Here is an 18,499-nt window from a genome sequence, read left to right on the forward strand (position 1 = left end):
CATCTTAATCCTATAATTTATTTACACTTCCCCCTTACTAAAGTTTTTTTTTTTATATATATATATATATATATATAACAGAAACGGTAACAGTGGCAGTCAGATACCATTGTAGTTTTTTCAGGTCATTCATTGTCAGACAGAAGCAGTACGGCACAACATTACGCTAAAAAAAATAAAGTAAAAATATAAAAATGGCTTACCTCTTTGTCCTCTGAAAGACCATGCCAACCCAACATAATGTTTACTGCATATGAAACGTGAATGGATTTGCCGAGCTGGTGTTAAAGTCCGCGCATGTTGATTCGGTTTTCACATTTTTTCCTCCCGAGTTTTTGGTTTCCGGGAACGTATGAAGAAAACATCCTTCATGGTCGTAATGTCTAGAGTCGTTTCTACAAGTTCCAAAAAAGCAATGCGTGATCGCCATGTTCGTTTTTGAAAGATTACCGGCGAAAAGTAGCACTTTTTACGTGGGGTCTATGCGAGGGCGGGTCTATAATGTCCCACTTCGGCTTCACTTCCTCTTTACGATGCGACGTCACGGTCTAAAAATAGCCTGCGTGCGGTACGCCATTTTAACAACTTTAACGGTTGATTCACAACATTAAATTAATTGAATGTAGCTTAAAGCTGCTGATACAGAATGGGGACTGGAGTTTTTTTATTTAATGTTATTTTTGTATATTTGTTTACTGCTATATGTTAACTTGATACTGAAATAGTAGTTTAGTTTAGCCTGAGAGTATTTTTGAACAATTTTGGAACTAATGTACAAAACTCAAAAAAATACAAATTAAAAATAAAATAAAAAATTTAAAAAAAGGAGGGGGGTGCATCAATAATATGTTTTATAATCGAATCGGAGCCTCTGAATCGTAATCGTAATCGAATCGTTAGGTGCCCAAAGATTCCCAGCTCTACAAATAAGGTTGTGTAAAAGTTGGTAGGGACAATATTAGCATCCTGAAAAGTTGGTAGTGATATATCCCTACCGTCCATATGCAAACCTGCGCCCTTTGTCTGAACATAATGAAAATAAATCACTTCATAATGGTTAGGTATTTTTTATCCTTATATTTGGGAAGACAATCAAGATTACCCATACAACTGAACTCATTGTATCATGCAAATAGGTGGCTTAAAAGTTGGTGTGGTCAATTTGAACATTCTGAAAAGTTGCTAGTGTTATATCCCTACCGTCCCTATGCAAACCTACGCCCTTGATATCTATAAAGACTTCAGGGATTACAGGGTTTATTCAAGAGAATTTCAACATACAACACCGCTTTATTGTTGTACGGCAGCGCCACTGTGAACTTAAAAGACGAGCCGCAAAAGAAGAGCTGCGCAGTCGACATATTTACCTAAAATAAAATGCTACCTGCACGTAGGCCTGTCGCGATAACAAATTTTAGTGTGCGATAATTATTCTCATAAATTATTGCGATATGCGATATTATTGCGCCCCCCCAATTTTTTTTAACCAATTTACAATAACACAGTGCGAATACAGTATATATTAATAGATCAAGTACACCCATTTAAACACGATAAATATTTACTCCTAAATTCAAATATACTTTTTTAGAAATCACAACTAAAAACAATAGACCCTGCCTCTTAAGTAAAAAACAACAATATTGATACCGCACAGAAACACAGAATAAATAAAATGTGTTTAATAAAAAAAAAATTGCACTTAATAACTTAAGCATTTAGGAAAATGAAAAAAATTCCCGTCATAGCTTCTGCAATGGTGTTCCATAGGAATGCAACGATACAGTTAAGTCATGGTTCGGTACGAATTTTGATACGGGGGACACGATTTTTGAGCCGATTCAAAACATTTAATGCTCTGTAAAAAAAAATAACAATTGTATTTTTTGTTTGTTTTTTTTGTTTTTTTTTTGCTAACGAGCAAAAATTAAATTGCCATCATATAAACATGCATTTTAGTGCATAATATTGACGTGCTTACTTCTTACTGATATGAAAAAAAATTGTATAAAAGTGCTGAGAACAATCTTTACTGTTTGTTAAGTGAGGCAGGGCAGTGTCCCATAATCACTCTGGGCTCACGTAGCCAATGGCATGGAACGTAGCACATCTAGTTTGCCATTTCATGATATCTAGTGTGTGCGCGCAAGCATATGACGGCTTTCATAAACAGGACGAGTTTGAAGCACAGCGCTCTTAATTTCATTCAGCTGTTCGTTGTCAAAGTGAGGTTATTCGTAGCAGCCAAGTCGGTAACAATGTTTTGGCGGACTTCGTTGTAAATATCCAGCGTTGTGCCGAAAAATAGCCGCCCCGCGTGAAATGTCACTCCTGACGGGAGCGCCCACACGTCAACAACACCGGCGCGCCATAGATGGTCCACAGTCACTCCGGAGCACTGACGCGGCCGGTATTGGTATACGTTGAACAATAAGATATCATGGGAACGATTGGCTCTGGCGCTAGTTTTTGCCGGACCTGGAACGAAGATGCATTTTGCGCAGTTGGTAACGAACTTTTAACAGCACGTCTGCCGCATGAGCGCACACACGTGGACGTGAGGCGATAAATCGCAGCGGAAAAATTATCGCCTTCATTTTTATATATCGCGCGATAAATGGAATTATTGCATATTGCGACAGACTTACCTGCACGTTTTTTTGCTTTTTACCAAGAATCGAGACTATTTTAGGTCCATATCAATAAACAATTCAGGGATTTAAGCATTTATTCAATCGAATTTCAACGTAAAAAGCTCTTTGTTGCAGTAATCCAGATAGCAGACCGACATTGAATAAACGTTGATTTTCCATCAAAATCATCAGTATGGTTGACATTAAAATTTTTGACGTCAAGTGACGTTGAAGCAACGTTGCTCTTTGGTATGTCAGGCGATGGTTGGGTTAACATTGTTTCTATAGTTGATGAACTAATGTTGACAAATAGTTGATTTATGATCGACCGGGAAATATGATTGAAAAGTCATTTACTTATTGATGAGAAGTGTTGTCAGTAACGCGTTAGTTAGTAACGCATTACTGTAATCTGATTACTTTTTTCAGTAACGAGTAATCTAACGCGTTCATTTTTCTACACCAGTAATCTGATTAAAGTTAGTTTCCTTAGTGTCTCTGCGTTACTATTTTTTCATTGCCTCATAACGTATGTAGAATGAAGAATATTGTAGTCATGTACGAAGAGCATTTTGAATAGAAAATGCTAAAATAAAAGGTTCCCGGTACGTGTTTCCATGACAACCTCTTAGCTATTTCCTGTTTTGGTCTCGCGTCACGTGTTGTGGGACTGAGGCGGGTGGACATTCGCGCCATGTGTTGAGACGTTGCAAGAGAATGTTGATCTGTGGATATCCATGAATGAAGATGAGTATTTTTCCTTCATTCTGGAGGGTATCAGCAAAAGGTTGGATCCCCCTACATGCGCGGCCGTTTCGTAGCTTTGCCGTTGCAACGACAGGCAGTCATCGTTCCAAGTTGGCAAGCTTTGTTTACATCATATGCGTGTTGCACATTTATGCCATGAGGTGATGTGTTCATTTGGCATCTGTGGGATGTGTTGTAAGTCCGATTGAGTGTGAAGCGCTTAGTTGCCGCCACGTTTTGTGGCCAAATTGACCGCGCGTGTGTTGAGAGGAGTACTTCCGGGTTGTTAATGTGCACGGCTGCAGGCGCATCCGCGCTCGCCACCACCTTTGTGTTTATTGCACTGTACAATCCACTTGTGTGTTGTTGTTATTGTGCTGTCAGTTTGCAATACATGTGATGACATTTTTCTGTTGTCATTCTTATGTTTACCCGGCAAAGGGAGAAAAATGAGTAAAAAGTAACTGATATATCACTTTTAAAGTAACTTAGGCTACGTTCATACTATAGGTCTTAATGCACGAATCCGATTTTTTGTCATATCCGTTTTTTTGGCGTGCCCGTTCAGACTGCCTTTATCCATTGAGACCATTCAAGTATTACGCATGCGCACTAATTCGCAGTCCGACACGCGCGAAGCAAGAAGACCCGCATGCGCAGAAGCATCAAAACAAATGACAGACGTCATCCGTCATTCCAGGGATATTATATTTTGCTTTTCAAAAGGTGGACACAAATAACAGACATAAATAATCCCCGTTTAGGCTTATATTCAAAGTTTATATGGATCGATAGCATGCACGCACTGTCCGTGCACGTCACACACACACACACGGGCAGTTTGTCCCGACTCTCGGCCGTGGAGGCAATGTTGAAATATTGCTCACTTGGAACAAAGAGAAAACTGAGCATTCTCAGGCTTATCCTCAACCCATTTTTATTTTTTATGACTGTTGTCAAGGCCAGCCCTTCCTCAAAAGCCCTGTGCACTGCAAGCTAGGCGCTAATAACGCACAGGTGCATCGCTACGGTAACGACTCTCTCGCTATTTGATGACGTAATTGCTGCATGAAATCCGATTTGCGGTACTGGACAGTACAGACCGCCGCGACAGTCTGGAAAAATGTGGCCCAGATCGGATTTAGACCACATACGAAAGTGACCCAGATCGGATTTGAAATGGTCCCGTTCTATGCGACTTGTCACGTTCAGACCGTCAAGTTAATGCCTGACTCGAGTCGGAAAAACACGAAAAAATCGGATTCGTGCATTAAGACCTGTAGTATGAACGTAGCCTTAGTTACTTTGATAATGAAGTAATATGTAAAGTAACTAGATTACTTTTTTGAAGCATAATCAGTAATTAAATTACTTTTTCAAGTAATCTGTGACAACACTGTTGATGAGTGGGCGTTTTGGTCGAAAACATAACAGTGATTCAGCGTTGTTCCAATATTATCAATAATCGAAATGACGTTTAAATTTGTAAGGATTTCAACGTTGAAACAACATTAATTGAGGGTGCAAAAGTGACGTTGATTCAACGATATAAGATCGACAGCGGAATGTTGACCCAACATCTTATCAACGACGGTCTGCTATCTGGGAAGGCGGCGCCACAGTGAACTTAAAAAAACAAGCCACACCTTCGACATATTTACATAAAATAATTGCTACCTGGACATTTTTTTTCTTTTAACCAAGAATCGAGACTGTTTTACTGTTTCATGTCCATATCCATAAAGAATTCAGGGATTTAAGCATTTATTCACAAGAATTTTCAACGAAAAAAGTCTGTGATTTCACTTGGTCAGCTTTGACGGCCTCGCCGACAATGCAGGCCCCCAATTTATCGGCCCCGCGCCCTGTCAATTACATTATGAAGTATTGTTTACCTTCATAAAAAATACAAAAACACAGATTATTTTTTTAATAACAGGGTAAAAGCCTTAAAGGGGAACTCCGGATTTTTTGACATCAGGCTTAATCATCGAGTTGGGGGGGGGTTAATTAGTCAGTGGAGTAGATTTCAAAATATTACGTAGCGTTTGTTAGTCTTTTATTATTTTTCAGGGCTCCGGAGTGGCTATGCTAATGCAAGTCGAGCAACATTAGTAATTCAGTTGTTTTGCAGAGAACAAGCGCCGGGCACTCAGGGCGGAGGGATATCACGTTGGTCTTTTCACCGCAGTTTTTTTTTTTTTTGTGTGGCAACGACGCAACTTTCCGACACGAGTTTTCATGAACTCAATATATCGCTGCATAGTGACGATGAAAAAGCATTTCGATGCATAAGTGAACACGAAGACTTTTTACCACTTGTCAACAAAGGTGTTCTAGGAAACTTTTTTCTTCGTTGACAAGATCAACTGAAAGAAAAAAACAAGGCCAGCAGGCCCAAATGGACAGCTATCAATGAGGTAAGTGAATTCCTGCAAGCCTTATTTTGCCGCTGGACGAATATTCGTAATGGTCTCATAATAAAACTACCTATGGTATACTCTAAGCTTCATTCTACTTCAGGTAAGCAGCTATATCATCTCAACTGTAATGCATTGTGAGCGTAAAAGCATGATGACATTACCAAAAGCAGTAGCTGTATGGCAATTATTTACGAGAATGTGCCTAAATCATCACGGGATATGTCAAAAATGAAAAACATTATAAAACCCTGACATAGGCAAATGTGCTGAACATCAAGTATCATTTCATGTATTACAAGTGCCGGTGATGGGCACCTTTGAGCACTTGAAGTTACGTAACTTGCGGACTATAAGTCGCTTCTTTTTCCCCTCATTTTGAATCCTGCTGCTTGTAGTCAAGTGCTGCTTATTTGTTGGGTATATTTAAAATGTATATTGCTAAATAATCTAGAGTTCTGTAACTTTTTATAATATACTGTTGATCTACAACATGATGATTTTGGAACTTTCTTGTTGAATCACCCTCTATTATGGTTTTGTTTTAGGCAACTCTGATTGGTAGCCTATAGGGTTGTTCTTGAGTGGGCGTTGAAAGGCGAACATCTGGGAAGAGGCCAGCGACGTGTTCTTCCATCGTGTGTCGTCTCCTGCATCCTTGAGAAGTACCCTTCTGACAGTGAGAACTACAATGGTTTTCGGGAAGCTGAAGATGCTATGCAATTTTTCTAACTACAACTTACCTACATACGTTTTCATACCATTTCCTCCATACCCAGAAACGTTTTATCTTTTAAACCTTCACATTTCACAAATTATACAATATCTGTGTGTTTTTTTTATTGTACATTCAAAAATATCTACATTGTAAAATATCTATTAAAAAAGGAAAATGTCTGCCTACTTATTTTTTAAAGCGACTGACATTTTTTAAAATAACTTTTTCTTTGTCAGGCCTTTCGATGTTTACAATGTTCGGTGGAATAGTAGTTGGAGGCTTGAAATAGAAGTCTGGCTCAGCAAACTTGAATGATGAATCCTGCCGTCTTTCCAGGACATGCTCCAACAAATTCACTCTGAATGTCTGCGTTGTTGGCTCGTAACAGCTCCGGGCAACCCATCTTTTTGTTTGCTTTGGAAACGCCAAGCTGTATTTCAAAGTGCCTAATAGAGTAAATTTGATAGAGATATGTACACGATAAGAAAGGTAGAGTGCAATTGTAATGGGACAAATGTTGACAGATTTCAATTTGGTCCATGACGTATGAGTAAGCCTACCATCAGCGTTCCTCTGTTGCTGGCGCCCGACATTTTCATTGTGGTCCATAACAGACATCAGTGTCCTTGCCTTCATGGAGTTATAGACAAAGTGGAGCCTCTTTTGGGTGTACTTCAGCATCGCACTGTGGTATACCTCCAGGTCACCTACAGATCACAATAAAAAGTAGCTTGTGAGATATGTCATGATATACGCCAGTGTTATAGACACAACCGCACCACGGAATAAGGCAAACCCAAGTATCAGAAAAAAATAAATAATGCAGTATTTTCATGTTCAGCCAAAAAATACAGGAGACCAAAAAGATTTAATCGATCTGGTGTCCTGATGAGGCAACAACTTAGTCAAAAATTTGCTCCTGTCGATCATCATTGTGTACTTTTGTTTTAAACAATACTAAAATTGCATTGATATTATGTATGTGTAATGGACTAGGGATGTCAATGGCAGAGGATAACATTTTCTACTGCAATAAAATAAATGTTTGGAAAATTGCTTCTAATTCAATCAGAAATCAAGTGAGCTATTAGTGTTGTAAATAGTGTAGTAGTGTGTAAAAGGTCTAGTCCTTCAGTTTTCGGAATGTCAATCTATCTCTCATAGTTGAAGAGGCTAAACAAACAGGATGCATGTCTAGAGGTGTGACAATATATAGAAAAGATGATATATAGCGATAGTCTGTAGGCCACAAGGTTATCGATATACTCCCACCAAAAAGTGATATATTTAAAACACTAGAAGTGCAGGGGGATTGTGTTTTTGGCTATAAAGAAAGACCAGAAAGTCATTAGATGACCACTATACCAAACTCAGGTGGATAGGTACAATTAACATCTGAATGTTTGCAAATGCAGGACTACCTTGGCTTTGTCAAACAACAGACCACTCAAACAAGCAATCAAGCAGAGGGGTTGCTGCCTGAGTGTGAAGGGGGGGGGGCACTCTTTATAGTTGCGAATAGCATTTGAATATTTGCAAATGCAGGACTCCCTTAGCTGCAGTTTCCTACTTACGTACGTCAGTGCCCTGAGGAATTCTATGGCCAAGAGCTGGTGGAAATGATCCTTATTGAAGTCCACCCATGTGACTGAGATGGAGAGGAGATCAACCTTCAGCTGTGTTGGGACTTTGAGCTGTTTTTTTCTATCTTCCTAATTTTGTCAAAAAGCGCACAATTCAATCACATTAGACAACCATACTGAGCAGTTAACAAACACTAAAACATAATTATCAGGACATTAAGCTATAGAGATTTGTAGCGTAAAATAGAGGAAGTAAGTAAGTAGAGAGTAAATGAGAGGTGGTGTCGTGCCTTTGCACCTCAATTCACATACAGGAATATGTAAAAATGTCGTCTGCTTGATTTTCTGACAAAGCCAAGGTAGCCCTGCATTTGCAAATATTTAAGATGCTTGCTAGTGTGAATGCGAATGCCAAATGAGGACCTCAATGCTCAAAAAAATATTCTGATTAGAGTTAGATGACCCTTCTCTGGAAACAACAGTGATTTGTATCAACTGATCCACCTGGCCAGTGTTCAAAAGGTGTCACGGTTTAGAAATATAAAATAAAGAAAATCTTTTATTAGATGAGTGTCTATGTTTGCTCAATGGCTGCCATTGACGGCGCTAGACATGCAATTCATTTTGAGTGGACTGGACATTGAGCACGGTCAATGGCACTGAAACCAGAGCATGTCATTTACAGGTCATTTCTTGTTCATTTTAGGGCATTTTACAGGATACTTCCTGTTGCATTGGAGTTGCTTCCAAACTGTTTGGGGACATTTTTGAGTGGTCAGTAAGCCTAAATCAACAGGAAGTGACCCGTTAAAAGGAAGTTATCGAAAATAAACTGGAAATGATGTGAAATGCCCCAAATCGAGCTCATTGAGAGCCATATACAGTGGGGAGAACAAGTATTTGATACACTGCAAATGGGTTTATCAAATACTTGTTCTCCCCACTGTACGTCCAATCCATTTGAAGTGGAAAGTTGGCTGGCAGCAAATAACTATCCACTGCCATTCCTCCCTCTTTGTACTAATTGGATCTCTAGTAGAGGTCCAATCAGTTTCTCTGTTTTTTTATTTTTTTGTTGAATATCCTAGAAGCATTTCCTGACCGATTTATCGATAATTGTTGTATTGTTTGTGAGATCATCTTTATCATAAGTCTTGTATCGCAAATCGTATCGTATCGTGAGGCACCCAGAGGTTCCCAACCCTAATATCGTGTGGCAATTATTACTAGATGATCACTTAGTCGTGATGATTGTTGAATTGTCCTCGGCTGGCCTGATGTTGATGTGGTATCCTTCACTGGCGTGGACTGTGGTACAGCAGATCTTACCTATATTTCATTATCACAAAAGAAAGTATGAACAAATGCTTGGCTTCGTAAGGCCTATCATACAAAAGAGAGAGCTGCTCGCTTTTTTTTTTTCATGTCTTTTCAGGCATTTACATTAATATTTACAAATACAGTTCTGCTTTTACGCAAACGACAAAATTTTAAATAAATGCCTGAATGAGAATGGGACGAAGAAAACTACTTACTATAGAGCCTACCCACGTACCACGTGCTCGCTGTGTGGTTCCGCCCACTTGTCCGTCAAAACATAGTGTTAACCTATTACGGCTACGTACATTTCTCCTATTTACGGCGTGTTTTTCTGCTCCTTAACATTAATAATCAAAATGGTGAAGGCGTGTGTGGCTGTTGGTTGCACTAACAGAGAAGATGGAAGGAGAGACTTGAAGTTTTACCGTATTCCGAGGGATCCAAAGAGAAGAGCGAAATGGACGGCTGCAATTCGACGTGAAAACTGGACACCAAAAAATCACCACAGACTATGTAGTAGTCATTTTATATCCGGTAAGATGCATTTAATATATATTTAGAGGGTTTTGGCCTGACAACCACAATTAAGATCATTGCTAGGCTAATCGCCGACAACATACGACGTAGTACGACATAGTTTCAAATTCAAGATGTTTGTGACTTCCCTTTCTTCCACCATCGTTATTTTTTGAATAATATTTAGCTGGTACCAAGTAAAAGAAACTGGCCTCGTCTACGGGGCTGACAAATAACCACAATTAAGATCATTGCTAGGCTAATCGCCGACAACATACGACGTAGTACGACATAGTTTCAAATTCAAGATGTTTGTGACTTCCCTTTCTTCCACCATCGTTATTTTTTGAATAATATTTAGCTGGTACCAAGTGAAAGACACTGGCCTCGTCTACGGGGCTGACAAATAACCACAATTAAGATCATTGCTAGGCTAATCGCCGACAACATACACGTATGTATGTAGTGAGTGCTATCGCTAAACCATATAAACATTAAAAGCCTTAACTCCATTGACAAACGACATGAAATACATTAGACTTGACAGTGGATGTTAGCAATAACAAAAGAATTCGAATTGAAAATTTCGTAACTCACCTTTCCAAGCACAAGATAGATTCCTGCCAAACGAGGACCTGTTTCACCCAACCAGCAACGAAGTATTTATAAGCGTCCAAGCTCTTGAAGTTTTTCGTGAGAATAGGCTGAATTTGTGTGGACAAGATCATTGTAAATATCAGCGTAGCAGATGACAGGCTGACAGGGCGAAGACAGTGGGTCGAAAAACATCGATTTGGGCATCAAATATGGATCTGGCGACTGTATAGAACGAAGCTTTTCCTCATAACACCTTTTATGCAGTGAGTTTGCGGCATCAGAAAGCACCGGGTCTTCCATGAAATGCATTTTAAATTCCGCCATCAATTGAAAACAATGCTAATACAGAGTCAAAATGACGGACAAGTGGGCGGAACCATACAGCGAGCACGTGGTACGTGGGTAGGCTCTCTAGGTAGGGTGACAATATTTAGATTTCCAAAAAAAGGGGAAACTCGACCCGGCCTCGAGTAACTTAAATTATAATATTTATACACTAATCATACTATAATATAGGATGATTCAAAAAGAATGTGCCAAAATCCTCATGTGATAGAGCGCAAGTATATAGGTTACAGAACTCTAGCTTGGACACATTTTCAATTCACCCAACAAATAAGCAATAAGCAGCAGGATTTAAAATAAGGGAAAAACATAGCGGATTATAGTCCGCAAATTACGCAACTTCAAGTTTTTAAATCAAGTGTTCAAGGGGGCCACTTGTAATTCAAGAAATAATACTTGAAGTTATGTTCAACACATTTGCGTATGTCCGAGTTTTATAAAGAAAAAGTATAAAGCAGACAGAAAAAGCAGCATCATCTACATGAATTTAGAAAACCTCTCGGGACGCGCGAGGACATGACAGGGCAAAAGATCACCCTACGAAGTTACGAACGGCACAACATAAACCAATTAACGAACCATTTGTAAACCGAACCCAACCCAAATTGGAATAATTTACTGCATTTGGGATGGTTATATGAAAGTTGATCTTTGTTTCCTATTTAAAAACACGAACCATAAATATGCCCGATGTTTGTTACAAGTAGCTCGCTTTTGGCGTGCATGTACACCAACACCTAGTAGAAGTGTATATGCGATATATTTTCATACATGATTTTTTTTTTTAACCTGTTTATCAGAAGATCTTGAAGCTGTTTGGGCAGTCGAAGGCACAGCATTTGATTTCAGGAGAGAATAGCCACAAAATGTTTTCCTGATGTCGGTTGTTGCGAAATGCTTGCTGCAAATTCGCCATTTTAGTCCTTTTTCCACCGGTGTGTGAATGTCATATCCAGCAGAGAGTAACCAAAGTTTATATAGTTCCTCGGTCTTCACAGTGAAGTGGTGGACACTGTCTTTTGTCCATTTCTTCTGTATGTTTCCACAAGTTCTAAAAAGCACATATCACCATGCTGACGTCCTTTCGTGTAGTGTTGTATCGGTCGCGAACGATTCGTTCTTTTTGAACGAATTGTTTGGGTGAACGAGACCGAACTAATCACCATCTGCACTGATTCGTTCTATGAAGTTGGTGCTTGTTCACTGCGTGGGAGGGCGTTGAGCAAGCGGCAGCGTCTTCTGACATCGCACACGACCAATCAGACGCCAGCCTCATCGCGGGCAGGGGAGGGACCGGAAACAGAATCAGGGCGTATGTCACTCACTTCCACGTGTGGCCAATAAGCAGCCAGCGTGCAGGCAAGGGGGCAAGACTGAGTTTTGTCACTTCCCGTTCAGTGACTCGGTCCTCCGGTTCCTGACCTAGCTTGCTGCTAACGTGACTTTCCAGTAATGACTGCGGTGAACGAATCAAAAAATGAAAGGAAAGGACTTTGTCACATATTTGTTAACGTGGAGCCTATCAAATGCAGCTCAAAAAGACAAAAACACCACACAAATCTAGCGAGCATGGTTTAGTGTACTACTTTTCTCAACAGACTCGGGACTACCTATTACGACATACTATCAAATTTACAGTAATTTAAAACACGGGTAGCTACGAGGCAAGCAAAAGCTGAGCTGCGGTCGCGTGACAGCAATGAAGGGGGCAAAGAACTGTCACTATATGGAGGCTTCATGGCAGCGATATTTACCTCATATGTGCACAGTAAAAAAGAATAGTATGATCACCATAATACTGATTTGCAATGAAACGGTATATACATGTCCATTTTTTTCCGTGTCAGGTGTTGGTTGGTTTGACAAATTATGTCAATCCGTCCATCATGTGCTACTCAAGCGCCCCACAACAACGCACATGAACACGGGAGATGTCGCAATATGTCTACATTTTTCTTAACAGACTAATGAGAGTAGAAAGGCGATATCGTAAAGAGCAAACAATTATTTCTCGTCAGCATTTGACGATCTGAGATGCAGGGACGACAGGGGAGCTGACCGGATTATTTTATTTATTAATACCAGTGCAAAACGTCAATACGATCACCATAATAGTGATTTGCAATTAAACTGTATATACATGTCAAAATTTTCCGAGTGTTTTATTTTTTTTCCCGTGTCAGGTGTTGGTTGGTTTGACAAATTATGTCAATCCGTCCATCATGCGCTACTCAAGCGCCCCAAAACAACGCACGCAGACACGGGAGATGTCGCAATATGTCTACATTTTTCTTAACAGACTAATAAGGGTAGAAAGGCGACATCGTAAAGAGCAAACAATCATTTCTCGTCAGCATTTGACGACCTGAGATGCGGGGACGACAGGGGAGCTGACCGGATTATTTTATTTATTGATACCAGTGCAAAAATTCAATACGATCATCTTAATACTGATTTGTAATTAAACTGTCAAATATCAAAATGCAGTATTGTCTTTATTTCAGAGCAGCACATTCGACAACTAGCTATTTACACTTATAGTTTTAACAATAGATACTAAAAATAATAGTGATGAGCATAAAAACAAAAATACAACAGAGCGAGAGGTAAATATGATGTGTTGGTCGTTCCATATATAAACTTTCGATTTATTTTTATTTTCGTGACAGCAAGCATGCTGCGTTGGCTGGTAGCAGGCTAGCAGCAGCATTGTATATGTGATCGAGAACATGCTAAAGAAAGTCCGTGCACCCCCGACCCCAAACCCCCACTCCTCCCACAAAAGGAAAATGTTTAACCGTGTCCTAAATCGAAATGCAAGCACGAGCCATGATTTTGAGCCCATAGAACTAGGACAGACGACGCGGAAGTTCTCCCTCGCTTTTGCAGCAGCGGGAGGGAGGGAGACGAGGCTGTCTGTGAAAGCAGAATGATATTGCCTGTCACTCATTACTGAAACTACGACGAGCGGTCAATGAGGAGCCTGTCTGCAAGAGAGAGGGAGGGACCAAGAATGTCACTTCCCGTTCAGTTATACTGCGAAGCGGTCTTTGGTGATTCGTTCGGCAACGTCACTTCCCGTTCAGTAACCGAACGATTCATTTGGACGGGGAGATGAGGGGGCGAACGATTCGTTGAACGATTCGTTTGAACGAATCTTTTTACTGAACGATCCGGAATGGATTCGTTTACTCAAGTGAACGACAGATCCCGTCACTATTGTATATGATGTAATAAAATGTGCACATTACTTCAAAGTCATTTGTGTAGTATATTGTATGTGTATCTCAGACAGGCATTTACAGTTAGTCCAGTTATTGTTCTTCTTTCCATATGAAGATTAGGTATGTAGCAGTTATTCAGTGACTTTTATATATATATATATATTTCCATTATTATTACTATTATTTATACCTGCATATATACTGTTATTTTAAAGGGCAACTGAAGAGCTTTCCGGATTTTGGTGTAATTTTAAGAATATTAACTTTGGATGAGTTCGTCAGAACAACCATGACATTATCAACACGTAATTGCAAGGATAATTTGCACAGCAAGCATAGCAGCAACAACGATGTCAGTGATATTTCCACCAGAGGTAACCATTCAGGATCGCTCTTTCATGACGCTACCGATGGCAAAGGCTCCCAGGAAAGATTAACTACAATTAATCCCTACATGTTTAACCTGAGGCGTCAGATGACGAAGATTTACTTGACACAGCAGATGTCCTCATGATGCCAATTGACAGCTCGACACTTCACGATCGGGAGAGTGAGTGGTAAGCCTAAATCCAGCATCGTGGTTTTTCTATTTGAGAGAATGCGATTACATGGTTGTATATATTTTCGATGCTCTCCACATAGCTAAAACTGGTTATTAGATTACGGGATAGCTCCTACCTACAGTTGTGGTCAAAGGTTTACATACACTTGTGAAGAACAATGTCATGGCCAGTTATTTCTACAACTCTGATTTTTCTCCGATAGAGTGATTGGAACAGATACTTCTTTGTCACAAAAAACATTCATGAAGTTTGGTTCTTTTATGACTTTATTATGGGTTAACAGAAAAAGTGATCAAACCTGCTGGGTCAAAAATATACATACATGGATCATTGACTTGAACAAGTTGGGAAAGTCACTTGGAGCCATTTCAAAGCAGCTGCAGGTCCCAAGAGCAACAGTGCAAACAATTGTTTGTAAGTATAAAGTGTATGGCACTGTTTTGTCACTGCCACGATCAGGAAGAAAACGCAAGCTATCACCTGCTGCTGAGAGAAAATTGGTCAGGAGGGTGAAGATTCAACCGAGAATCACCAAAAAGCTGATCTGCCAAGAATTAGAAGTTGCTAGAACACAGGTGTCAGTGTCCAGAGTCAAGCGTGTTTTGCATCTCCATGGACTGAGAGGCTGCCGTGCATGAAGGAAGCCCTTGCTCCAAAAGCGGCACCTTAAGGCTCGACTGAAGTTTGCTGCTGATCACATGGACAAAGATAAGACCTTCTGGAGGAAAGTTCTGTGGTCAGACGAAACAAAAATCGAGCTGTTTGGCCACAATGCCCAGCAATATGTTTGGAGGAGAAAAGGTGAGGCCTTTAACCCCAAGTACATCATGCCTACCGTCAAGCACGGTGGTGGTAGTATTATGCTGTGGGGCTGTTTTGCTGCCAAAGGAACTGGTGCTTTACAGAGAGTAAATGGGATAATGAAGAAGGATTACCTTCAAATTCTTCAAGATAACCTAACGTCATCAGCCCGAAGATTGGGTCTTGGGCGCAGTTGGGTGTTCCAACAGGACAATGACCCCAAACACACATCAAAAGTGGTAATGGAATGGCTAAATCAGGCTAGAATTAAGGTTTTCAAATGGCCTTCCCAAAGTCCTGACTTAAACCCCATTGAGAACTTGTGGACAATGCTGAAGAAACAAGTCCATGTCAGAAAGCCATCAAATTTAACTGAACTGCACCAATTCTGTCAAGAGGAGTGGTCAAAGATTCAACCAGAAGCTTGTGGATGGCTACCAAAAGCGCCTAATTGAAGTGAAAATGGCCAAGGGACATGTTACCAAATATTAGCGCTGCTGTATGTATATTTTTGACCCAGCAGATTTGATCTTTTCTGTTCACCCATAATAAAGTCATAAAAGAACCAAACTTCATGAATGTTTTTTGTGACAAAGAAGAATCTGTTCCAATCACTCTATCAGAGAAAAATCAGAGTTGTAGAAATAACTGGAAATTCAAGGGAGCCATGACATTATGTTCTTCACAAGTGTATGTAAACTTTTGACCACAACTGTATTTAAAGATGGTAAAGCTAGCCCAAATGTGGCTAAATAAATGATACGTTATTGATTTTTCAAAATAAATGACAAAACGATTTTATTTTCCAGGTGTTGCTGTAAACCTTCAAGTAATTACCTTTCAAAGAGTATGCCTGTGTCGTCAGGAGATCCCAGACGTGAGAGCCAAACTTGAGGAGGCTGAAGCACTGACAGGGGCATGAATTACATTTAAAAAAATAAATCCATAAATTGTAAACAACATTGACATATTTTGTTGACTGTTTAATGTATTCTATTGGTATATAATATATTGTAATTATATTACATTCTGAAACAATATTTAATATGCCACAATAATTGATACCAGATTTATGTTGAATCAGCATCACCTTTTGCTGTCAGATTGTGACACAACATAGAAAGCTAAGTTATACCAAGCAAACAATGGCACACATCAAAGAACATAAATTTAGTAAGCAACACAAAGTTAGGATAGCAACAGACTAGCGCAACATAGAAAAATGATAATGGCAGTGGGAAATATATATTTACTCTTTTCTGTAGCATTAAGTGTTCTCTATTCAAAGATAAATCATTATTAAAATATGGAGGTAACTAGATTTTTCTTTTAAAAATGTGTACTCTATATATGACTAGTTAATGGTTTAATTTAATCATCTGATGTTGCAGACGGAAGAAATTCAGCATCTGGCAGGCGTCTTCAGTCGTCATCGCTGGACACCGTGAACCGCATCACTTGGGTCATCACATGACTCGACCCACTCTCTCTTGATTTTGGGAAACTGGGTGGTGACTGACTTGCAACGCTTTTTTCATCGTGTTGAGGGTTTCCGCCGCTTAATTTTTTATTTTTGGCCTCCTGGGAAGAAGAAAAAAATCACAGCAGCATGAAAATATTGGATGAATCCTAATTTTAATCAAATTAATTTTAATAATAATTTCATGGTGATCAAATAATAATGCCACAGTCAAAGCAGCATCTATTTGATGCAATTGTTCCCTCTTCAAATAGGCACAAATTGAAGTTGATGCTGTAGTACAATAGTCATTGTTTTATTGAGATGTATTTGATACATTAGGGCCTGGCAGGTGGATTGTTTTATATATAGGCTTTATATTTACCCTGTGACAGGCCAAAAAACAACGAGCCAAAGACCTATTTGGTGCTCGGGACATTTGAATTTACATAGTACCTATTCACATGAGTAGACGATCTGTGAGCAAACTTATCTACTTATGACTGCAACAGCAACAACAAAAAAATGTCGCGCTTCAACAAACAGGCAGTAGGAGTCCCCCTCTTTTATCAATAGAAGTGCATCAAATTTTAGAATCAAAAGCCAGTAAAGGCCTCTACTTACGTCTTTGTAAAACCAAGGTTGCATTGTTGTAGCTTTTCAAAGCTGTCGTCGCTGAAATGATGAAAACAATGAGCCGATTGGGGACCTGTATGCATGCTCACAAAAACAGTCCAAACCTTTGCAGGAGAAGTTTTTTTTTTGACCACTCATAGAGTCTCGAGTCTTCATCGAGATGGCATGACGAATCTCGCGAGTAAAACCCAGAAAATGTTTGCAATATATGGCGAGGATAGCGTGGTGCTATATTTCCGTGTTCAGAGTGGTGGCGAGGCTCCCTGGAAGTTACGTCATCAGGTAGCGGTCGGCAGGGCGGCGCGTCCCTCGTTGCTATGGTGTTGCTACGGCCATAACTCAAAAACTACGCGGTCAACTATTATTATTTTTTTTTATGTGACTTTTTGAGACAGTGAATGATGCATTTAATACAATTCAACTGAGTAAAACACTCAAGAGAGGAATCTGAAAAGCTCTTCAGTTGCCCTTTAATGGATACTTACATATTTTTTCTCATGTCCTGTACATGCTTAGTGATAATGAGCGATCTACACTCACTGCCCCACTGGAAAAGGGTTGTCAGCGCAGATGATGCTGGAGAAGTTAGCACGGCAGAAGTCGGTCACCACTGGCTCAGCCTACATATTTTAATTTTTTCCCCCCATAGTCAGTCTCCTCAATTTGTGTATATAAATGTGTAATCAAGAAGCTTGATTGTGTGTACATAATTTTCATTAAGAGATCGGTGCAAGACCTAAACACAGAGATGTCCTCCAAACCCTTTTGTGTTAGAAGGTACCGTAATTTCTGGACTATAATGCGCACCTGACTATAAGCCGCCACCCACCAAATTTGACATGAAAACGGCATTTGTTCATAGATAAGCCGCACTGGACTCTAAGCCGCAGTTGTCCTCATTGTATTATCGGAGATTTACACCAAAAGATATTAACTG

The sequence above is a fragment of the Corythoichthys intestinalis genome, chromosome 3 (genome assembly GCF_030265065.1).
Source record: "Corythoichthys intestinalis isolate RoL2023-P3 chromosome 3, ASM3026506v1, whole genome shotgun sequence".
NCBI classification, from domain to species: Eukaryota; Metazoa; Chordata; class Actinopteri; order Syngnathiformes; family Syngnathidae; genus Corythoichthys; species Corythoichthys intestinalis.